Source organism: Sapajus apella, unplaced genomic scaffold (genome assembly GCF_009761245.1).
Source record: "Sapajus apella isolate SASKATOON/1434 unplaced genomic scaffold, GSC_monkey_1.0 scaffold96, whole genome shotgun sequence".
Classification (NCBI taxonomy): Eukaryota; Metazoa; Chordata; class Mammalia; order Primates; family Cebidae; genus Sapajus; species Sapajus apella.
Window position 1 is genome coordinate 2,915,398 of NW_022437036.1, and position 25,228 is coordinate 2,940,625.

Sequence of the window (25,228 nt, forward strand, 5' to 3'; positions counted from 1 at the left end):
CACCTGCACCTGCACCACATCTATACCTGTATCTACACTTACACCTACACCTGCCCCCATATGTACACCTGCATCTGCACCTACACCTTCATTGACATTGACGTCTACATTTGTGCCTGTGCCTGTACCTACATCTGCATCTAAACCTCTATCTCCACCTGCCTCTACACTTTTGTCTACACATGTACCTAGACCTGCACCTACACCTGTGCCTGCACCTACACCACATCTACACTTGCACCTGTACCTACACCTGTAACTACACTTGTACCTCTCCTTGCACCTGCATCTATATCTACACCTGCACCTGCAACTAAACCTGTACCTGTACCTACACCTGCATCTACATCTACATCTGCACCTGTGCCTGTACCTACACCTGTAACTGTACCTGTACATGCACCTACACCTGCACCTACACCTGCCCCTCTACACCTGCATCTGCACCTGCACCTCTACACCTGCATCTGCACTTGAACCTATGTCTGTATCTGTGCTTGTACCCACACCTGTACCTACACCTACCCCTGCAGCTATGCACCCACACTTGTACCTACACCCATACCTGCAGCTATGCCATCTATATATGGACAGATAGATATCAAAGTGTATGCATGTTAAAGATGTGACTTTCCAAAGTGAATACATACATGTAACCACGTCCAGACCCAGATGGAGAACATGGCCCAGAAGCCTGTCTTCTGTTGAGGTGACATTTATCTTGGATATTGAAGCATGGGTAGAAACCAGCCACTGAATGAGAGTGGAAAGAGACATGTGTGGTGGAGAAGCGAAGAAATAAATGAATCTTAAAGCAGTTAGGTGACTTGATGAAGGCCAGGCACTAATTGTAATGCAGTCAGTGGCTGATTCCCAAGGCGATGCACCCCACGGCCACGCTGTGCTCTGTCAGCTGGGATTCAGGTGGCTGCTGAGAAGAGGACAGCCTTCTCCCACCCTAATGCAGTGGCTTAAACAAGATTAATGTTGATCTCTCCCAGGTAGAAGAAGCCTGGTGAAAGGCAGCCAGGACATGGCAGAAAACAGCAGTTCCAAAGTTGTGTGAGATTTTGGCTCCTTTTTTGCCCATGCCTCCAGCACGTGGATGCCATCTTCAGGATCAGCTCATGATCCTGGGGGGACTGCTGGCATCACAGCCTGGCTGGAAGAAGGAAGGACAGCACGTGTTTGGTTGAGGCTTTCAGCTTTTCTCCAAGTCCCACGTGATTCCTTTTGCTTGTATCCCTTTAGAGAGGACATAACCAGATGACCAGGTGACAGTCTGTGGCTATGAATGTCAGGGTGCTCCCAGGGAGGGCGTGGAGAGTGGCTGAGGGACCCATGCCACACATCCTCTCTCTTTCGTTTCCAAGGAGGAAATTCTGACATAATAGATCAGGCAAGTGGCAAGGATTCTAGAATGAGAGACAGTCATCTAAGTGAGAGTTGATATTTCCATAGCAATGGTGGGCTAGAGAGGGTAACACGGTGCGCAAGACATTTCTGGGGCAGATTTGGCAGAATTTGGTGACCAGAGATACTGGGTGGCAGAGAAAGATGTGACGTGTTTACGTGTGGGAGACAGGGTGGGTGGTGAAGTGAGGGAGTTTGAAATGCCTGCAGGGCTTTGAGGTGATGTGGAGCAAGGAGTTGTGAACAGCGGAGGTTAGGGGGCTGTCTAGAATGGGAGAGAGCGACTTGGGAGTTGACAGTGTATCAGTGATTCCTGAAATGGCTGTGGGGGTGAAGTCCTTCAAGGAGGCAGAGGCTGGAAGAGGATCGTGGGGGCACCAGGGAAGGACCATGGCAAGGACCGCTATCTAAGAGGCCAGTAGAATCCCACCAGACAAGCACAGAGTGGAGCCAGGGAGAGCCCAGCCATAGAAGTCCAGGAGCAGAGAGTTTCACAAAGGGGCAAGATGCTGAGGTCCACAAACCTTCCCCCACTGAAAGGAATCAGGGTTTCCACAGGACCCCATGGGTGCAAAGGCTGGAACCGAGAGAACATGAGGAGATGGGGACATCCTGATATGCCAAAGATAAACAAGTGTCTAAAGTTGTTAGAGACAGAGCAGAACTGCAGAGCCAGCTCAATGGGGACTCCCACTGTCCAGGGCTCAGAGCAATTATAGCATCAAAATAAAAGCTATTGGAATAGGTTATATGCTATTGAATGAGAAAAAAAAAGAGAAAGGAATCCACGAGTCTACACTCAGATAACAAACAAACGACAAACATTTAAAAAAAACCTAGACTATATGGGAAAGCTCTTTTTTTACAGAAGAAACACCAACAGATAAATGTAGAGGAAAAAAGACATTGTAAATCACCCCTTACAGCCACCACAAGAATCACCGATTCGGGCGAAAATCTGCAATGGATGTTAAAATCATTGCATGGGAGATAACGGGGAAGAGGGCATCCATGCCGCCTCAAAGTCTAGCGCCATCAATTATTATTAATTGCAAAGGCAAACTATAACTTAATAGTTTTATATGACAAAATACAACTAAATAAACACTACTTAATCACAACAATAAAAATATGACAATAATTACTGACTCAGGCAAAAATCTGCAATGGATGTTAAAATCATTGGATGGAAGATGACGTTGGAGAGGATATCCATGTGGCCTCAAAGTCTATTATGATTATTTATATTATGATAATAACCATATATTATGATTAATTGCTAAGGGAAAATACAATGTAACAAAAGAGAAATGTCAGAAACAACCTCAACTGAATGATCACACTTAACATGACGAAGAATGGGGCAAGGTGGCTTCCTGCGTCCTCTAAGGGGTGCACTGGGAAGGGCATGTCCTGCCGAGCGTTCCAACCAAGAATGATGATCCTGAAACACAGCACCAGGAAGAGGGCAGATAAACACACCTGAGGAACCGTCTACAAAATGACTGCCCTGGACTCACCACCAGATCCTTGCCAGGAAAAACAAAAATAAAAAGAAGCAGGAGCACTGTGGCAGGTTACAGGGGATTAAGGGAATCTTGAAACTAAAGGCAATTTGTCACCTTTAATTGCTCCTGGAGGTTTTCCTAAATAAAAAAGAGGTCAGGAGTTTGAGACCAGCCTGACCAGCAAGGTGAAACCCCGTCTCTACTAAAAAAATAAATAAATAAATAAACTTAGCCAGGTGTGGTGGCGGTCGCCTGTAATTCCAGTTACTCAGGAGGCTGAGGCAGGAGAATCTCTCGAACCCAGGAGGTGGAGGTGGCAGTGAGCCAAGATCCTGCCATTGCACTCTGGCCTGGGCAACAAGAGGGAAACTCCCTCTCAAAAAAAAAAAAAAAATACATTGCATTACTCCTGGAGGTTTCCTAGAATAAAAAATAAAACTGTTGTAACAGGGGTTATTGGGGCAATTGGAGAAATTTTATTCTAATTTATTTTAGATCATAAAATTATATAATTGTTGCACCTCCTGTGTGTGACAACGCACCGTAGCTGTCTTTGTTCTGAGGACGCACATGTTGACGTACTTAGTAGGGAAGTGTCCTTATGGCTGCACCATTCGCCTGGTTCAGTAAAACAGAACAGACCACAAAACCACATGGAGGAATCTCTGTGTGTACGTGTGTGTGTGTCTTGGTGTATGCTCGTTATACTTGCCTTGCAACTAATGTGGAGGTCTGAAACTTCTCAAAATAACAAGCTGTGTGAATAGAAGGGGCAGATGTACCCACCGTCCAATACTCCAGATGTGTTTGTGAATCTGTACAGAGCTGTGCATGCGGCCCACGTCAATACATAACCATCCTGATATTTGAGCCGATCCTATGGAAATGAGGGCGCGTTCTCATAAAGATGCACGCTTATGGTTCTTTTTGTGTCAAAACCAAACAAAACAGTCCAGAAACAAACTGACTATCCATCCATCAATGATTTTAAAAGTGGGCCATTTATAATGTGGAATTTCATGAAGCTATTAAAAAGAATGCCTTTTGGCAGAATGATGGGCTGGATGTAACAAACTCCCCCCCACCGAAAGCAGCCAAAAATGAGAGGTTAAACACACACACACACACACACACACACATTAAAATGCAGGCTGTACCAGCAAGAAAGTAAGTTGCACTTGGAAACCAGCAACTGATTATTACTGGGAACCCATGGAGGTGACAAGCACAGGAAGGCTGGTTCTGCCTTGAGGGCATTTGACAACCGAGGACATGGGAGCTTCAGTTCTGAACCTGCAGGGGCTCAGGGCAGAGACGGGGGAAAGCTCAGCATCTGTCCAAGGTGGTCAGTCCAACAGGAGCTCTTCCGGAGAAAAGCTGGGTCCCCAAAGGGCTACAACCTTACTGTAAGGTGAAGTGGAAATAAACCCACCCTTCAGGGGACTGTATGGCCAACTGTCTGTCTCAAACCTTGAGGAAGATTTGAGAGGGAAAAATCTACCCTGAAAATTTGTAACCTGAGAAATCAGCTTTATGGACTGAATTTACATGAACACCAAGTCTGCAGAACCACAAACTGAGAATTTAGTTTAAAGTAGTCCTGGCTGGTAATGTCCTGGGAAACCTGCAGAAGCAAACGGAGATAATTCCACTTCCAATGCAGATGTCAGGGAATTCCCACAGATGAAGCTCCAAATAAATACAAACTCATGCAAAAATTATAAACTCACGGCAAAACTACACACTGTGAAGGAGAACGACGGGAAACAACAGATGGTTTAATAACTATGTAAAACGTTTGATATTAGCATTATCAGGTGTAAAATAGAAAAGAGAGATGTTTAGTTGGTTTAAGTAAATAAGAAAATGATTGAAAATATGAGAAAAGTGCGAGAATATGAAACTGTCAAGCGAATTATAAAAGGAGCCAATTACAAGTGTAAAAACCACAAAGATGAGGATGAGAATGAAAACTCAACAGATGGGTTTAACAGCAGATCACACACAGATAAAAGAGAATTAGTTTACTGAAATATATATCTGAGAACGTCACCCAAAACATAGCCCAGAAAGATGCAAAAATGAAAAAAAATATGAGAAGAATACTGCCATGAGGCATGGCGTGAAAAAATGCAACGTATCCACTGAGACTTCCAGAATAGGGGGAGCAGGTAATAGACAGGAACAATATGTGAAGATACAGTGGCTAGAATTTTCCAGAACTGATGGAAGACACCAGTTCACAGATACAGGAAGTGCAATTAATCTTAAAAAAGATAACAAAGAAACAAACACACATTTAGTCATATTTTAGTGAAAATCAGAAAACTGAAAAGAAGAGACCCTCTTCAAGAAACCAGAGAGAAAAGGCAGCCTGCTTAAACTCTCAAATTAGACGGCATTAATTGGCTTCTCAACAGCAACTGCGTGTATTCTCTACATTCTTTTTTTTTTTTTTTTTTTTTTTGAGACGGAGTCTAGCTTTGTCACACAGGCTGGAGTGCAGTGGCGTGATCTCGGCTCACTGCAACCTCTGCCTCCCAGGTTTAAGCAATTCTCTTGCCTCAGCCTCCTGTGTAGCTGGGATTACAGGCATGCACCATGACGCGCAGCTCATTTTTGTATTTTTAGTAGAAATGAGGTTTCACCATGTTGGCCAGGCTGGTCTCAAACTCCTGCCTCCGCCTCCCAAAGTTCTGGGATTACAGGTGTGCGCCACCACACCCAGCCTTACAATTTCCTAGTCTTTAACGATCGCAGGTGTGCCTTTCACTTTATTTGTTTGATCCTCATTGAATTGGCCACTGCATATGACATGAGCTTGAGTGATAGTCTTTTGTTTTTGCAGGAAACCCCAATTTTTCAGCACCGTTTACTGACAACATCACTCTCCCACCCTCTGCTCTGTCACGCCAGCTGGGTCACGAATGAGGTTTCCAGGTGTGCCTGGGAGTGGTTCTGGGTGCTCTCGTCTGTCCCATTGGCCTGCTACCTTATTCTTTGTGCTTTTAATTACTGGCATTCTGCTGTTTGATGGAAACAGTGCCACCTTGGGTTCTCCTTCCACAGCAGACTGGTGCTTCTTGTCCCTTTCCATGTTGGCTGAAATATTAGAATGAATGATTTTGTCAAGTTACATACATGTGAACACATACAGGAAATATTAGAGTGTTGATTGGAATTGCTGGGATTTCACTGAATCTATATATCAATTGGAAAAGGACTGACAAGTTTTTAAAATATTGAATTTTCAGATCCATTAATAGAACATACCTTTCCAGTGATTTGATTTTTTAACTATATTAATAAAATTGTATGATTTTATCCCACAGAAGTGTCGCAGAGCTCTCGTTAGATTTATCCTTAGGCTTTTAACATTTTGGTGCCTTTGTAATAAATATTGTAAATTTTCATATCTGTTTGCCACTGGTATATTGAAAAAAGTAGTTACTATTTGAAGATAATACTTGCACACGCATGTTTATAGCCGCACATTCACAACTGCAAAATTGTGGAACCAACCCAAATGCCCATCAATCAACAAGAGGGTAAAGAAACTGTGAGATATACATATATGTGATGGAATACTACGCAGCCATAAAAAGGGACGAATTAACAGCATTGCAGTGACCTGGATGAGATCGGAGACTATTATTCCAAGTGAAGTAACTCAGGAATGGAAAACCAAACATCGTATGTTCTCACTGATATGTGGGAGCTGAGCTATGAAGACGCAAAAGCATAAGAATGATACAATGGACTGTGGGGACTTGGGGGGAAGAGTGGGGGGAGACGAGGGATAAAAGACTACAAAGAGGGTGCAGTGTGTACTGCTCGGGTGACGGGTGCACCAAAACCTCACAAATCACCGCTAAAGAGCTTATGTAACCAAATACCACCTGTACCCCAATAACTTATGGAAAAAATTTTTAAAATGTTGTAGAGGTATATAATTTTGTAGATATCTTAATAAGCTCTCCTATTAATTCTAACTACTAATCTGGGAATTTACTTACAATTATTGACAGTTTAGTTTGCTTTCAAAACTTCCTTACATATTTTTATTTCTGCTCCTGTTCATTCTTTCTGCTAGATGCTAATTTTCTATTTTATTTATTTTATTAACTTCTGCTCTCACTTGTATTATTTCTTTTTTCCTTCTACTGAATTTAGTTGGATCTTTAATTTTTAGATAATATGGACATACAGTTTATGAATTTTCCACCTTTTTTCTCTTCTAAGATAAGCATTTAAGGCTGAAATTTCCTTGGGATGTCACAGTATCCGCACCCCACATTTTGCCAAGCAGGGTCTTTGTCTCTGTAAAGTTCTAAATATTTTCTAATTTTTATCAATATTTATTTTTTGACCCATAAGTGAATTATAAATATGTTTTCCAAAATATACATATTATGATGTTTTAGTTGCCTTTGAAAATTATCGATTTCCATTTTTGTTGCACTGAAGTCAGATCATATCTGTATAATATCTATCCTTTGAAATCTGTTGAGATTTGCTTATGGCCCAGTTTGCTTGCATTTTTATAAATATTTTATGTGACCTGAAAATAATAGATGTTCTATTATGCCTGAGTGTAGTGTGTGCAGCAGGGAGGCACGCTGAACTCACGGAAATATGGATGATAGAATTTTTCCTGTGGACTAGGATGTGAAAAATGAAACGAAGCATCTTTAAAACCCATCAGACTTAAACACACTGTAACAACACCACGAAGCTGTTAACCTGGAGTGCTGGTGAGGACGTGGCACAGCTGAAATGCTGCTGGAGGCGCGTCAACAAACCCCAGTGCTTTGAGAGAGGAGGTGGTTTTGCTTACCGGCTCTGGGGGCGGACATACCCCTGGCCTCGAGATCCCACTCGCAGCCCTTCATCCTAGAGACTCACCACTTGCAGTGGCAGGAGGCATGATCAAGCCAGTTTCCGGCAGCCTCAGGTGTCAGAGCAAAACAAAAAAAGTGAAAACCACTCGCATCTGTTGATGATGGGATGGAGAAGCCAGGGGTGGTGTGGGTACACAATGCTGGACAACGCTGAAACGGAGACGCGCGGCTTCAGACGATCAAACCAGATACAGCCCAGGAGCAAGATGCTGAGTTTAAGAACGAGCTGTAGAAAAATAAATATGGTATTTGCCAATTTATATAATATTCAGAATGTGCAAAGCTAAAGAAATCACGGGAACATTGAGAGTATGTTGCTGGGGACACAAATGTAAGTGTCAAAACTGTACAGAAATGCAAGAAACAGTAAGCACACGAGTGGTTACCTCTGAGAAGCGAACAGGAAGACGCACGGTGCTGTGAATGGGAAGATGGAGAGGACAGAGAGGATGGAGGCTGTCTGCAGCGTCTTCAAGGTTAATAGTTGCTGCTTTTCCTGATCTGTTGTCGGGACCTGGGGCACTCATTGTTCTGCTTTTCTTTATACCTTAGGCTTACATGACAAACATTCTTTTTTAAAAGTCTGCCTGTAAGTCTCTTTATCAGTCTGTTCTCCACCAACCCCCAGAATGTTCTTACAAAAGTGAAAACCTGCTGTTCTCCAAATAGCATCCAGAACTATCTTGCTGAAGTGAAGGCCCGATCAGGACACCCCTGTGATGGTTAATTATATGTGGCAACTTGACTGGACCACACCATGCCTCCAGATATTTAGTCAAATATCATCCTGGGTGTTTCTGTAAGGGGGTTTTGGTTGAGATTCACATTTTAATTAGAGTAAAGCAGGTTGCCCTCCATGATGTGGTGGGCCTCATCCAATGAGGTGAAGGCCTGCATAGAACAAAGAGACTGACTGTCCCCTAGGAAAAGAACACTTCTCCACAGACTGCCTTTGAACTTCTTAGCCTACTTAATCCTGGGAACCAGTTCCTTGTAACAAATCTCCTTCTATAAAAACACACACTCTATTGGTTCTGTTTCTCTGGAGAACTCTAACTAATACAGATTGTGGTGCTGAAGGTATTTCTAGAGGAATGGAATCCTAAGGGCACATTTTAAAATTGTTTTTGGGTTTTCTGATATTTCTTTTCTAAGCATATTAGATGTAAAGACATGAATCACTCCGATTCGAGTCATCCCATGCATGACTGAGCAGCAGAGATACAAAAACTGTGACAACCACCAGGTACGCCTCATCAAACACACCTAAGAAGCAAGGATCTCAATGATGGTGTCTCTGATGCTTCTGAACATTTTTCCCAAACTAACAAATAGCGCTGAGATTGGCTGGTTGTCCTAATGTCACTAGACAAGGTGGGAAAAACGAGGATGAACACAGGGATTGAATTCCCAGCTTGAGTGTCTCATAAACAATTAGAGCTAGTGAGAATGAAGTGTCCACCACTCTAGACTTATTGATAAGACATTTATGTGCCAGAGTTTGGGAAATAAACCGGATTAAAATTCAGAGAATGTGTGTCTTAATGGAATTTCTAAGTGTCCAGTAGTGTGGGGCATGTTGGGATTTTCTTCCAAAGGTGTTGGATAAGTTGTGCTCTGGCCCCTCTGATGATCCAAAAAAAGGCACAACACCTCGTGGGCCTCTGGATTTTGGAGGTAACATATTCCCCATTTGGGCATGTTAGTCTGGCTCATTTCTCAAGTGACCTGAAAAGTTGCTGGTTTTGAGTAGGACCCGGAGCAGGCGGAGGCCCTGAAGCAGGTCTAGCCTGCTGTGTAAGCTGCTCTGCCACGTGGGTCCTAGGAGGCCCAGATGCAAAGTTGTCTGAGATGCGAGTGGTGGAGAGAGATGCTGTTTAGAGCATTTTGCGGTACCCTATAGGTGAATCGCATCACAAGCCCTGAGGATTTGGGGGAAAGCCCTGTCGTTATTTGCAGACAACTTTTTGAGAAACAGCTGTTGGCTTGCGACGGGGCATTAGTAGAGACTGGGTGCTTTACCACGGGCCACCAAGTTGCCATGTGGTTTGAACTTCCTGTCATGAACGGGGTGTTATCTGATCCACCGTGTTGTACAGTCGAGTGCTCCCAGGACCACTCTATCATCAAATGGAGGTGGGAGACACGCAGTCAGCCTGAGCAGCTCCTGAAGGTACAAGTTACACGAGGAAGTGGCCTAGATGCCCTTGTTCCCCGCTGCTGCTGCCCTGCCTTCTGTCTCCCAGCCTGTGCCAATGGCCTCATGGGAAGTTCCCTGTGCTCAGCTGACACAGGAAGAGAAGACTCAGGTCTGGCTTACAGGTGGTTTTATAGGAGGTGCAGGCACCGCCCCAAAAGTGGACGGCTGCAATGCTAAGCCCCTTTCTGAGATATTAGGAAGGACAGTGGTGAAGGAACATCCTCCCAGTGGGCAGAACTTTGAGCAGTGCACCTGGTTGTCCACTTTGCTTGGAAGGAGAAATGGCCAGAAATGTGATGATATACCGATTCACGGGTTGTGGCTATTGCTTTGTCTGGAAGGTCAGTCACTTAGAAGGAACATCATTAAAAAATTGGTGATGAGAAAACTTAGGAAACTGGCATGTGCATAGGCCTTTCTGAATGAGAAAAAGAATGAAGATATTTCTGTCCCATGTGAATGCTCCACAAATGGTGACCTCAGCAGAGGAGGTTTTAGATAATCAAGTGGATAGGCTGACTCTTTTTGTGGATACCAGGCAGCCTCTTTCCCCAGCCATGAATGGCTTCATGATCTAAGTGACAATGGTGGCAGGGATGGAGGTTATTCCTGGGATCAGCAACATGGACCTCCGTGCACCAAGGCTGACCTGGCAATAGCCACCTCTGAGTGTTCAATCCTCCAGGAGCACAGACCAACACTGATTCCCCAGTGTGGCACCATTCCCCAGGGTTGTCAGTCACCTTCCTGATCTTAGGTGGAAAACATTCAACCTTTCACCATTAAGCATAATGTTCACTAAAATATGAATTTTTCTTTTATGCCCTGAATTAGACAAAAAAGTTCCATTCTACTCCTACTTTTTAGAAGGTGAATATCATGAACGGTGTTGAATTTTGTCAAATGCTTTTGCTGTGCCTGTTGAGATCATTTAATAAATAAATTTATTAAATATGTGCATCAGTTGGCCAAGTTTCATACCTATCATGCTCATTTGCCACATCCATGCCTTCTGAAATGAGTAGCATGAAAAAAAAAGATGTTGTAGGCAGTTGTATCAATTAGGTATTGCTATATAACAATAAATCTATTATATTGATTTGATATTTTACATTAGTTGACTTTCAGAAATTAAACCAACCTTGAATTCCATGGATAAATCTCACATAGTCATGGTATATAATTCTTTCTATATGCCACTGGATTCAATTTACTGCTATTTTGTTGAGAATTTTTTGTATCTATATTAATAAGAAATTTTTATCTGTATTCTTGTGACGTCTCTATTGGGTTTAAAAAATTTTTGTTTTATTTTTATTGAAGTATCAGGTTTCGACATCAGGGTAATATTGGCCATAGAATGAGTTGGGAACTATATCCAGTATTTCTTTTTGATGACCCTTTGCTTCATCAGTACTCTTAGGTCATCTGTAGTTTTTGACTGAAAAAGAAGATGTACAGACACATTAGACTGAAAAAAAGTTTCCTTCTACTCCTACTTTTTAGAACGTTAATATCATGAACAGTGTTGAGTCTTATCAAATGCTCTTTCTGGGCCTGTTGAGATGATCGTGTGGGTTTGTCCACATGATTACTCCTCCATATGTCTGTATATTCTAATGTTATTGCCGTTTTTTGAAGCTGTTGAGTTTCAAAGGCCCAAGTTTCTAGGCAAACAAAAAGACTTAGGGAATAGCCAGCCAGTAAACCTGGACTTGGGAGGAAACAAAAGACAGGCTATGCTGTCTTCAGATAAGACGACAATTCTTAGGAGGATGGGAAGGTTGGGTGACCTAAGGAAGAAAGTCACCAAGGGGCACTGTGGAAATGGGTTCCATTACTTGTTTTCTGGACTAATTACCAGGAAAGACAGACAAAACCCAGAGACACCTGTTGGGTCCCAGGGAAGATGAAACATGGCCTTTCTTTTGGGGATAGCACAGAGAAGATGTGCCTGCTTTGATGTGCAGGAGAAGGTGCAAGAGGAGTCCACAGAACCTCAGGTGCCAGCACACAATTGGAGCAAGAGAATGTGCCCATGTGACAGAAGTGGTGGAAAGGAACCATAGGTCAGAAGAGCCCACATGAGTGGAAATACCTCCAGGTGGCCTAAATGGGCTGTTTCAGTAGGTGGCTGTCTGGATGGATGGCATCAAGAAACAGATGGGTTCCACTCTCTCACTGCCTTCTTAGTTTGTGAAACTATGAAGAAACTTCTAGGACTTAGCTGCAACCATAGAGTGAAGAGGACGCACAGAGTTAAACAGGTTGAGATGAAGTTTCTCTCACCTTAGTGGATTGGAGCCAGGGGGTGATGCTGACTTCTGAAGAAAATGAAGAAAATCTCATTTATTAAATATGTTCCTCAGCTGGCCAAGTTTCATATCTGTCATGCCCACTTTACGATATCCACGCCTCCTAAAATGAGAAACATGAAAAAAGATGCCATAGGAGTTGGTATCAGACAGGTATTGCTAAGTAACAAGCAACTGCAAACATCACGATTATGTTTAAAAATAAGCACTTGCTTCTTATGTGTCTGTGCATGGGCTACTGGGTGCTTTTGCTGGTTTGTCTGGGCTCTGCTCAGCAGTTTTAACCCCCTGTCCTAGGCTTAGAGCCGGAGCCTGAGTCCTTGCACCTGCATTCTTTGGGCCAAAGCAGATAGAGTGGCCAACTCTGAAGCCCAGATGCATGGCAGGAAACTCTGTGCTCAGCAGGAGAAGCTGAGGGGCTAGGTGGGTGGCAAGAGCATGGATTGGGAGAGGTCAGTAGAGAAGACCCGTGAGTCCACTTGCCATGGAGGTCTAGAGAGAGCACACGTGAAGAGAGAGGGGTGAATACAGACGTGGAGAAGAGAAGACCAGGCCTTGGCCTCAGGCAACAGTAAAGACTGGCTGGGGCTGGCCCCCCACGCAAAAGAGTATCCCAAGCAAGATGTTAGACCAGCCAAGAGAAAGGTGGTTTGGGTGACGTTGGGCTTGGTTGTGGCTGTCATTCTTCCGGCACAACGCTGGCTGAAACGGAGCTCTGCAGACCCAGTTGCAGTCCCTGCTTTCCTGTCAGGACAAGGGAACACGACTGCCTGATCTTTAAGTGAATATAATTTTCAAGAGCCCATAAGGTATTATTGGTTAAACAGAATAAAGGCATAGTAAATTTCCCAGCAGGAAACAGTGCAGTTATTCTTTTCCATGGAAAATAAATACTAAGTTCTAAGTGGTATTTTTGGATGCATCTATTGAGTAGCTAAATCAGCCAGCCCTTCCCTCCACGGTGTCTTGTATGGGTGACAGACAACCTCTGAGGGGCTGCATGCAATGGGTAATTTTGCCGTTCACAGCCTCTGTCTGCTCATTTAGTATGAGGAAATCTCAGTACTTTTGTAAATGACTTAAAATATTTGACACGTATGTCTCAGTCCCTGGAATACTGTGGAGGTTGTAGCAAGAAATCTTTGTTAAAAACTCAGCTTTTGAGGAACACTAATCAGGATGCTCCAAGACAAGCAGAAAAGGGATGTGAAGCAACCGATGCAGGCAAATTTTGGTGCGGACTTGCCTGTCCTGTTGCCACAAATTTGCCATCACGCACCTGGATGTATCTTTGGAGGTGGATGGAATAACAGGAGGGCAGCCATCACTGTGACTTCTCTGCAGAGGATAAATCCTCTTGTTACTGAGATATGCAGTGCTGTGATTTCCACTAAGGCTTCCCGTGGAAGTCCAGTGGACCTCACGCAGATGTGAGCAGGACCCCTGCAGCTGCCACCAGCCCTGCAGATCAGTTCCATTCCAGAAGAGGTGTGACTTTTCACCAGTGATTTTGAGGTTTGATAACTGAAGCAGCAGCTTGAGAACTGGAGTCAATGGGCGTTAGAACTGTGTGCTTTTATAACTTAGAGCCTGAGATCCCAGACACGTCCCTGAAGAGTTGCGTAAGATGGGAGGTCCGCCGGCCGTGAAAATACCAGGAAGGCTCCGTGGCAAACAGTACACTCCCACCACGTGCCCACGTGGCTGCACCCCAACTTCAGTTCTCACTCTATGCAGGTAGAGGTGACTAAGGAGAAGAAAGTAGCAATGAAGCAACTAAATGATTTTAGAAGGCTCAGGTTGCCTAGCTTCGACTAAATTCGAGGTGTTTTTATCAGAGTGATGGAGACTCAGGGTCTTATTTTCCTCGGTGACCAGGGTGAAGGGAGGATGGACTCTCCTAGGCGGTCCCAAATGGCATATTTGACTCCTTGGTTACTCTTTTCAGACAGAAAACCAAGTTCACTGTGGTTTACACAATCAGTGGAATATATTGGCTCATATACCTAACGATCCTGAATTAATGGCTGACGTGAGGGGCCTCTATAGTGACACTGAGGGCTGATTTTGTTTCCATCTCTACTCTGCCTTCGAGGGTCGGCTTCACTGCAAGACCATCTGCCCTCAGGATCCCATGATGGCTGCGTCTCCTAGGGAGACTGTCCTCTCTGCCTGGAACACGCTCGGATTCATTCGATGTGGACTGGCTCAGCATCTGACCCGAATGCTGTGGCCAGGGTGCCAGAGCTCACTGATGGGTTTATCCAGACGGACTGCTCCTCTGCTGGAGCCTCGGGTGGAGTCAGGTGCCTGAGCACCACATGGATGCTTCCAGAAACCCAGAGCTCTGGGAAGGAAGTACGACCCAGGGTGGGGGTAGCAGGGCAAGGTGCATGTCAGATATCTCATAGAGGTTGTAAATACTGTTACTAACATTTTATTTTATTTTTTTCCAGGTGAGACCATTACAAACACCAGGACTCAAACCAATAATAGCTTACAATAGCAATGGCAGGAAGCATGCAACTACCCTCTCCTTTTCCCACTACTGCCTAAGGAAAAGTTTATTTTAGCAACCCCAAAGTAAGAAGGACACAATTTCAGGATAAAAGTGTAAGTAAGTAAGTAAGTAAGTAAATAAAATAAATCAATAGGTAGAGAGGATTAGCACTTAAAATAATCCCTGCGTCGTTTTATTTTGTTCGGTTTGTGTCTGATGAAAAGTTCATCAGAGATGACTGTTGGTTCTCCGGTGTTTGGGACCTGTGACCTGCCAGCTTTCCACTCAGGGAGGCTGGAGCCTGTACGTATATTGCTAAGCCCACGGGCCCAGGCATTAGCAGGGGGAGTTGCAGTCCCTGTGCCACCGCTCATCCGCTAACTGACCTTGAACGAAATATTAACATTCTGTGTGCTTGAACTTCCTCAACTTCACGTGAAGAGAATGGGATGGACATGGAGGAGATGGCACGAAGATGCAATGAGACCGTGCGTAGGCCTCAGGGCAAACAGGGCCTGCCCTCTGAATAATGGTTAGTCTTTGTCAGTTACTATGTTTTCATGCTACCTTTAAGGAGTAGGTCCATTTTACCAGCTGCCGTGCAGGTACTCTTCCAAAAACACAGAGAAAAGCCCAGCTATGAAAATAACTTTGTGCGTTACATGACAGTCCTCTTCATCTGCATTTCTGGGTGTGTCAGTGCAGCCCAGGCGGTCTGTGGTTGATTGCCTGCAGCTGCCCCAATCCTCCCCTGAACTTTTATCGGTGCCTTTCTCATTATGACTCTAGAGCCCCTCCCATCTAGAGATGGAATTTGTTTCCCTTTCCCTTGAATCTGGGTTGCTCTGTGACCAAGTGACTCACGTCTGTAACTCCAACACTGGGAGGGTAAGGCAGTTGGATCACCTAAGGTCGGGAGTTCAAGACCAGCCTGGCCAACATGACAAAACCCCACCTCTACTAAAAATACAAAAATTAGCTGGGCTTGGTGGCTCGTGCCTGTAATCTCAGCTACTCAGGAGGCTGAGGCAGGAGATTCACTTGAACCCGGGAGGTGGAGGTTGCAGTGAGCCGAGATCACACCACTGTACTCCAACCTGGGTGACCGCAAGACTCCATCTTAAAAAAAATAAGTGGAGGAAGGAATGCTGATGTACCAGTTCCAAGCTTGCTGGTGATGAGAGACGACGTGGACGAGGCCAGTCCAGGCAAGGCCCTCCTCGACCAGCTGCACCCACAGACTGCAGCAAACCCAGTGCAGACCAGCCCAGAACCTGCCCAGGCAACCTGTGAGCAATCATAACTGATTGTCTTGAGCCACTAATGTTGGAGTGGTTTGTTACACAGCAATAGTTAACTGATACAGAAACTCACGTTTGCATTTTCTTATTTATTTATTTATTTTTTCCATTTGTTTATTTTATTGCATTTTAGGTTTTGGGGTACATGTGAAGAACATGCAAGATTGTTGCATAGGTACACATGTGGCAGTGTGATTTGCTGCCTTCCTCCCCATCACCTACCTCTGGCATGTCTCCCCTTTCTGTCTCTCCCCAACTCCCCATCCCCCACCGTCCCTCCCCTATTTGCCCCCAACTGACCCCAGTGTGTAGTGCTCCCCTCCCTGTGTCCATGTGTTCTCATTGTTCAACACCCGCCTCTGAGTGAGAACATGCAGTGTTTGATCTTCTGCTCTTCTGTCAGTCTGCTAAGAATGCATTTTCTATTATAAATAACAATTTACCAAGTATAATATGCAATCATACCTGATTTTTCATCATGTGCACTCCTGGAAAGGTCTGTTCACTGCAATTGCCATTCTCTCCATTGTGCTTTCAACGAACCATCCTCATCCTCATCTTTTTTTTTTTTTTTTTTTTTTTTGCAGCGGGTTGGGGGTGTGTGTGGCATTGTCTCCAAACAGTATTCACTGGTCTGAGTCTAGATTTTTAAATGTCTGAGAGGATGTTATGCATGGAAAGAACACTCACCAGCAATGGCTAACCAATTTTGGAACAATTACTTGATAACGTGTGACATTTGATGACATTTTACATTAATCTTTGCAATCTTACAAGGTGAGTGCTGTTGATGCCACTCCCGTTTTGCAGATGAGGAAATAAGAACAAGTGTTGGCATTTTGCTGTAGCTGCCTTACCATTTTCCCTTTGTCTTGGCTTCTCTACAGATTATGTCTCTTTTCACTTAGAGGGGCCCTGCCTTGCGGCCTGCTGCCGTGACTGTGATTGGATGAAGGAAAGCTCCACGTTCTGCCTAAGTCTGATCAGGCCTGGTGCCAGCCAGCGCTTCCACCCGCAGTGTTTCCTGTAGGCTGGATGTTAGGTCCAGGGGCCTCACTTGGTTCAGGTAAACACGTTTTGGTGTCTACTTTGACAATGATGTCATCTGTGTACATCATGTGTGTCACATCCTGACACACGCATCTGGCTGCTTCACCCTGAGTGACGTTAAGTTTTGTCACTGGATTGCGGTGGGGGCAGTCAGTTCCCTCTACTTTATAATTATATTTTCTCCTACTAATCTGAAAGTAATCTGTGGAGTGATAATCTGGCACCAGCACATCTCCAATTCCTCATCCACCTTTCACAGACAGCTTTGCAAACTTTATTGTAATTTTTCCCATTTCGAGTGGCGTGATGGCCCTGTGGTTTTAAAGGAAATGACTCGTCCTAATTACCCATAATTATTCCTTTCTTGATGATGGTTACATGGGTGTAATGTGTCCACTGGGAGCATCTCGGGCTAGCTTTTCTGTCCTTTAATGTGATTCCCCAAAATCTGGGAAAGAATTATTTCTTTCTGGCAATAAAATGTACCAGAACCATCTCGACTTTCCTCTTCCTGGGACGTCAAATCGATTTCTCCCTGAGGAGCTCTGATTCATCTTATTGTAGACTCATATTTAAGATAAAAACCTAGGGGCCTGGAAGATGTACCAGGCTGTCTCATGGGAATCTTCATGGCTCCTTCATGGAGATGGGGAAGGTACTTAGTACTTAAAGCGTGAGTTCACTAAGTAACTAGCCCTACTAAACAAACTGTATTCTGATGTTGAAAAAGAAAATGCTTTTGCCTTCTAATATATTTACCTGAATGTTTTACTGCAATTGTGATTATAATTCTTACATATGCTGTGACCACCACCCTGTGGTCCCCTTGAGGCAGGAGGTGGGGCTCAAACTCTGGAGCAAATTGAAGACTGGCTGAAACAGGGAAGAAGTAAAAGCTGAAAGCACCTTTCCATACGGCGGCCGGCCAGTGCCACGCCAGTTTACCATTGCAGTGGCAACACCCAGAAGTTGCCGTCCCTCTCCATCACGATAACCTGGAAGTCACCAACTCTTTTTCTAGGAAATTCTGAATAACCTATTTTTACTTTGCATGTCATTAAAAGTGGGTATAAATATGGCTACAGAATTGCCCCAGAGCTGCTGCTCTGCCCACACTGCCTAGGACAGGGTCCCGCTCTGCAGGGACAGTCGCAGAACTGTAACGCTGTGCCTCAATGAAGCTGTTCTCTTCTACCACGGGCTCACTCTTGAATTCTTTCCTGGGCAAAGCCAAGAACCTTCCCAGGCTAAGCCCCAGTTTTAGGCTCGCCTGCCCTCCAATACCCTTGCAGACAACCTGGGCTATTTCTCTCTGAACTGAAAGTGTCCTCCTTCTTCCTCTATTGTAGAAAGCCACTCGGCACAAAGTCACTTTGTGACAGCCCTGGAGCCATGCTCTGGGCATAAGCATGAACAAGACAGACACAGATGCTGGACGTTGTGAAGCTTGTAATTTAGAGGCACCACCTAGCTAAGCAGTGATGCAGCAGGACGAGGGTGTGCGGGCTGTGTGGAGCAGGACCGGATTCTGAGCAGGCACTGGAAGTTGGGAAATGGGGTCATTTCCTCTGGCTCCCAGGCTCCCCTCCTTCCTCCCTGCCCTCCTGTTGTTTCCCACTCTGCCTGCCTCGATGGCCTCCCAAGCTCCAGCTCTTACCCACAGGCTATTCCTCTCTAACTGCTGGCCCCGCTTGTCACGTTGGGGATGGGGGCTCAGTGCCGTGTGGTGGCCCAGATGGGACTGGGTGGGGCATATTCTCTAAGATGGGACTGTGACTGGGGAGCCAGTGGCTCGTTGCCTCCAAAATAATCCCCACACTGGTGTCTGGCGTCAAAGGGCACTTGGTGGGGCGGGCAATGCTTTTGCACCTGGGCCTCCCTGGTACCCACTTCTGCTCCATTCCCAAGCCCCACTTCTGATGCCAGCCCCCTGACTGTGCCAGGACAAGTGCCTGGGCTTCCGGCTTCCTGTCCTTCAGAGGGGGCTGTTTTCCTGCAAGGATGCTTTACAAGCGAGAAGACCCGAGAGGGACACCCCGGGTCCCTCACAACTCAGGTGAGATCCTGGATCCTCTGTTCCCAGCCAGCCTCAAGAGGACAGTGAATGCCTCCTGGATGTTTTTGGCTATGAATTAAATATGTACATGAGTATGGCAGCTACTCCCTAAAGAGGATTTCCTTGAACTGATTGACTCCAGGGTGGTTCCAGGGTTTCTAAAGGTGCTTCCTGGACATCTGAGATGACCCTGAAAACACAGATTTTTCCTAAAAACACAGATCTTGTCAGTTAATGGACTCATGTCAAATTTTTAGGATGTTTTCAGTGAGATATTTAATTTTAAAGTTATTTAGTTTTTACAATAGAAATTTCGGATACTCTATATTAGAAATACAACACAGCAAAAACTATCTTCCCCCCACAAACCTGAAGAACACATCCCACCTTCCAAACTAAGAGGACCAAACCATAGTCAAAGGAGGGGAAAAAAGCCAAGCAGTAAATATGCCCGTCAATAGATGCTGTTACAGCGACTGAAGAACCACAGCTGCACAGATGAAGAAACAAGATAGTTTTCAGGAACAATTACCCTTCAAGTGTCTTGATTCTGGAGAATTTGCTCAAAAAAGAGTCAATCAGAAATAAAACAGCTGCTTTTAATGGGGACAGGAGAAGGAAGTTGCCTTGTGGGATAATTTCTGGAGTGGGGAGAGGACCAGGGGAGGGCAGGACGCCCCTGGGGTGAGCCCGACACTGTGGACGTGGCAGCCGCAGCGTGTCCTGTGACCCACACGCCCTGACCACGTGCTGGGAGGACGCAGAGCTGCCGGCTGAGACCCCCACCGCCCTCCTGATGAAACAACAGACTTAGGAACACTCATTTTCTAAAAGGCTTTTAAGTCCAAGTTTAAATGCCGAAAGCCTTTTTCTTGGTCACTTGAGTCCCAGTTGGACTGGGGATTCAGGAACAGGATTCCAGGGAGCTTGAACTGCTAGGCCATTTCTTTTTAATTCAATAATGGGACGTTCAATCCCACTGGATGCATGCCATGCTGATTGAAGGTGAAGCATTCATTTCATTTTTGCTTCATTCCTCAAGGGTCTAGCTGCTTCATGGGGATCTGAGAATCCAGGCACCAAAGGCTGCTGTGGGGGGTCTGAGCTGCTGTGAGCTGAGTGCCAACTATCTGCTAGGCAGTTTGCTGATCTCAGGTCATCTTCAGCCCTAGGAGGTGGAGTTCTGTGCTACAGGAACATGGAGACCCGGGCTCTGAAAGGCTACGAAACTTGTGAAGGTCCAAAACAAGTCACTGGCAGACCTGAGGGCTGGTGCCAGACAGTGTAACTCCAAGACCGGAGAATTAACTTCCACACCCTTGGGCTGTGCGGAGCGCCTCCCTGCACGTTTGCAGAGCTGGCGTTTGCTCCCCCTGAGCCAGCATCTCCAAACTTTGCGGCTTCTCCGTTTACGCTGGTAAACCTGCTCGGCGCTCGAGGTTTCAGCCCAGATTTCTCTCCAGATAAAAACAGCCTGTACCAGATCTTCCGGAGAACTGGATCTGCCTGGCTCACGGTGCGTGGACCTCTCAGCAGCTTGCCAGCGTCTTCGCTGCAAACAGGCCTTTTCCTCCAGCATGTGTACTCACAGCCAAATCTTTGAATCATTTTCAGCATCCTGCTGGAACTGCTGCGGGTAGAAAGGGGAGAAAGCAGCAGTGGGTTTGGGTCTGTGGTGTTTTCCAAGCCCTGCGCCCGTGCCGTTCATCAGCACTGGGGTTTCATTCTCCCTCCAGTGCTACGTAAGGGTGCATTCCTAAAACTCCCTTACCTAAGAAATCACAGGTTTCTTTTGATCACACTTGCCAAATTTCAATATTAATTGTGTGCAGGTCTCTTTTCAGGCCACAGGGTAATTATGCCTGTTTATGATTTATCATCGTTGTTTCAACAATGTGCTATCGCTGTCTCTTGTTAAGCGTTTTGCCTCAAGCATAAAGAAGCTAAACAAAGACTTTCAAAATGTTGGCAAGAAACCCCCATCTAAGAACACATGATCTGATAAGAAATCTGCCTGGATTACGCTGGTGTGTTCTGCCTGCCCTGCTCACAGTGTGTTAGAAAGGAACTGTTGGTCATTTTCCAAGCCACACCAGTCGTGAAAGTGGCTAGACACTAGCCCATGCCACCTCTTTCTGTCTCTTCCCAGGTTCTCACAGTAAGCCGTAGTCTATCGATAAAGTTCACAGGAAACTGGTTGGATCCGGGGTCCTGCTGTATAAAAAAGGTGAAAGAAGGAACTACACAAGCTTGGTCTAGGGGAGAGTGAGCCCCTCGAAAGACATAAGGAAATCAGGTGACCCTTCCCACGGCCGGGACATGCAAGTTGATCTTCCAGAAAGAGTAACCCTGGGTGGGAAGGACCCCAGGTGGTGCTGAATTCCGGAGGAGGCTGGTCTGTCTTGGACACTTTCCAAAGAGTTAATTACCAGAAGGTCACCATGGAAACACATTCTTAATTCTGAGTCGTGCCCGTGTGGGCTAGTAACTTGTGAGGTGGCAGATGCAGCTTCTGTCTATTAAATCAAGGTTGTGGAGTTCCATCTCAGTAAGGCGGCCTGATGGGGAAGCTGTGGTCCCATAGTATGTCACACTGAGGCCACATCAAATTTAGACTGAATCAGAGAACAACCGTGCCCGGGACAGCTCGGGCCAAGACCTCGCAGGCTCAGCAGGGTCCATCTCTCCGTCTTCTTCAGCAGCCGTCCTTCCTTGCCTTCTTTTTTCTTTTCTATCCTATATCCTGTGCTTCCTCCCTCTCTTATTAAAAAGGGAATATTTACCGAGTTCCTAGCTGTGGCAGGCACTTGCTGTGTCCTGGAATAATGGGATGCCCCAGAGAGGGAATCCCTGCCCTCCAAATGCTGGACCTCTGCAAAGGACCAGCAGCAGCCTCATAAACGGCACATGCCTTGAACCTGTCCGTGCAGGTGCTCTGTCTTGGCTTTCGTCCTGCCTGAGCAACCTCCACGAGTGCCCATGCGGGGTGAACCCTGAGACGGGGATCACTGGGTGCCGGAAGGGAGAGGTGAGTGGGAGTGCGTCATGTGTGCACCTGCACAGGAGCGAGTGTCTCTGTGTGGATGAGTGTGTGAGCGTGTGTGCCTGAGAGCAGGTGTGCACAGCATTGAGTGTGCGAGTGTGCTGATGAGTCTGCGTGTACCTGTGAACGTGTCTGGGAGCATGGGTGTGTGAGTCTGTGTGTGAGAAGGTGCCCGTGGCCACCTGACTGCAGAGGGGTGTGAGGAAAGCAGTGAACCATATGAGTGTGAGTTTGTGTGTGAATGAGTCAGTGTGCATGTGAGCAGGTGTGAGTGCGAGACACCAGACAGTGAACAGGACGGGCTCTGGGAACTCATGTTGGAGCCAAGCCTAGTCTGAGAGAGAGGTGCCCAAGAGAAGCTCAGGGACGAGCCAGGCTGGGGGATCACAGCTTAGTGTCCTACCCTCAAACAGGCTGGGCCTAAGAGGGGGAGTGTGGATGGCGAGGACAACATGGAGGGTCCTGAGTGAGGATGGAGGTGACACCATGGAGGGTCCTGAGGGCAAACAGAGGTGACAGTTTGTGGAGAGTCCTCAGGGAGAATGCTTGTGCTTAATCTTAGGGGAACCAACATGAAGTGGCTACCTGTTATGAATGTGAATATTCTCCTCCGTGCCGTTCATAGGTCTAAGAGGGTTCCTTTTGTTCTAGTTTGCTGAGATACTTTATCATGTATTAATGCTGAGTTTTCTCTAATATTTTATATCCATGAAGGTGAGCTCATCTTTTCTGATTGAGGTTATTGATATGATAAATTATGTTATTTTACATTTACTGCTGAGCCAGCCTGGTACTAGTGGATAAATCTTGTTACGATGTCTTGTTTGTTTATGATGTGCTCTTGTCTTTCTTATATATTGCTGGATTCAAATTATTTTGTTAAGGGCTTTTGCATTTATGTTTATCAGGGATGTTAAACTGTAGTTTGTTTCTTTTCTTTCCCTTGTTTGAGGGTGGAAGCAATACCTTTGGCTGATAATGGTGTTAGTGTAAACCTGGCCTCAGAAAATAAATCGGGAAGGGTTCTCTTTCGTTTTCTAGAAGATATTGTGCAGACTCGGTATTCCTTCTTTCTTAACGTTTGATAGAACTAGCCAGGAAGCCATCTGGACCTGGAATTTTCTTTTTTGAAAGGTTTTAAACTAGTAATTTAGTTTCTTTAGATATAGGACTCTTCCGTTTATTTATTCTGGAATAAGTTTTGATATTTTGCATTTTTCAAGGAATTGGTACATCTCACACAAGTTGTTAAGTCTATTGATCTAACAATGTTTGTGACAGTTTCTTATCATCCTTATTGTCTGAGAGATCAGTAGTAATGACTCCTCTTTTTTTCCTGATATGGATAATTTCTGATATTACTCTTATTTCTTGGTCTGTCTGGCTACAGGTTTAAAAATTTTTTTGATTTATTTATAAGAACAGCATTTGATTCCTTTGATTTTTCTCTATTATTTTTCTGTTCTCTATTTTATAGATTTCATTACTAACTTTATTATTTCCTTCCTTCTGCTTTCTTTAAAGCTAAATGAAATTCCTCCTCTAATGGTGAAAGCTTAGGTTATTGATTTAAATCTCTTTTTCTAGTATAAACATCTAGTAACATAGATTGTCCTCTGAGCACAGCTTTAACTGCATCCCATATGTTCTTATATGCTGCATTCTTGTTATTTGCTTCAAAATAATTCCGATTTTGTCAGATAATTCCATTTTATCCATGTTTTATGAAGAAGTATACTATTTCCAAATATTTAGAGATTTTCAGATATCTTTGTTATTTATTTTCTAGTTCAATTCAATCTTTGAAAATATACTTTGTGGTCGGGTGTGGTGACTCACACCTGTAATCCCAGCACTTTGGGAGGCCGAGGTGGGTGGATCACAAGGTCAGGAGATTGAGATCATCCTGGCTAACACAGTGAAACTTGTCTCTACTAAAAATACAAACAAACAAACAAACAAAAAAATTAGCCAGGCGTGGTGGCACATGCCTGTAGTCCCAGCTACTCAGCAGTCTGAGGCAGGAGAATGGCTTGAGCCCGGGAGGCGGAGGTTGCAGTGAGCTGAGCTTGCACCACTGTACTCCAGCCTTGGAGGCAGAGTGGGACTCATTTCAAAAAACAAACAAACAAATCAAAAAACAAACAGAAAACAGAAAATATACTTTGTATGAACGTTATGCTTTTAAATGGACTCAGGTGTGTTTTAAGGCCCAGAATACAGCCTCTCTGGGTGAATATTTCATTTGCCATTGTGAAGAGTGTATTTTGTTATTGTTATCGGAGCGTTTTACAGGTGTCGATTACGTCAAAATGGTCAATGGCACCGTTTGGGTTATCACGAGCTGTATTTATTTTTTATTCTTGTTAAACCAATTGCTGACAGAGAAGTGTTCAAGTCTCCAGCTATAGCTGTAAATTTTGCTGTCTCTTTCAGATGATTCAGTTTTTGCTTCACATATTTTAAAGCTGTGTTGTTAGCACTGTCTCCTCCGGGAGACTCGATTCTTTTATAATTACGTAGTATCACTTTTTATCTCTGATAGTACTCCTTGTTTTAAATTCTGCATTGTATGGAATTTTTACAGCTGCCCCAGCTTTCTGTAGCTTGTGTTGGCATGGCCCATCACTCTCCATTCTTCTATTTTATATATTTCTATGTCTTTAAATTTAAAATAAATGTCACGTGGACAGCGTATTGTTGAGTCTTTTTGTTTTTCATTCAACCTGACAATCTCTGTCTTTTAACTGCTGTGTTTAGGCCATTCACATTGAAAATGGCTATCAGTCTAACTGGATTAAAACCCGCATGCCCGCTGTTGTCTACTTGTGACATTTGTTTATTCTCCCTTCTTGTCTTCTCCAGATGTAATTGACCATTTTTATAATTTTGTTTCATTTCTCTATTAATTATTTATATCACTTGACGCTTGGATATTTTT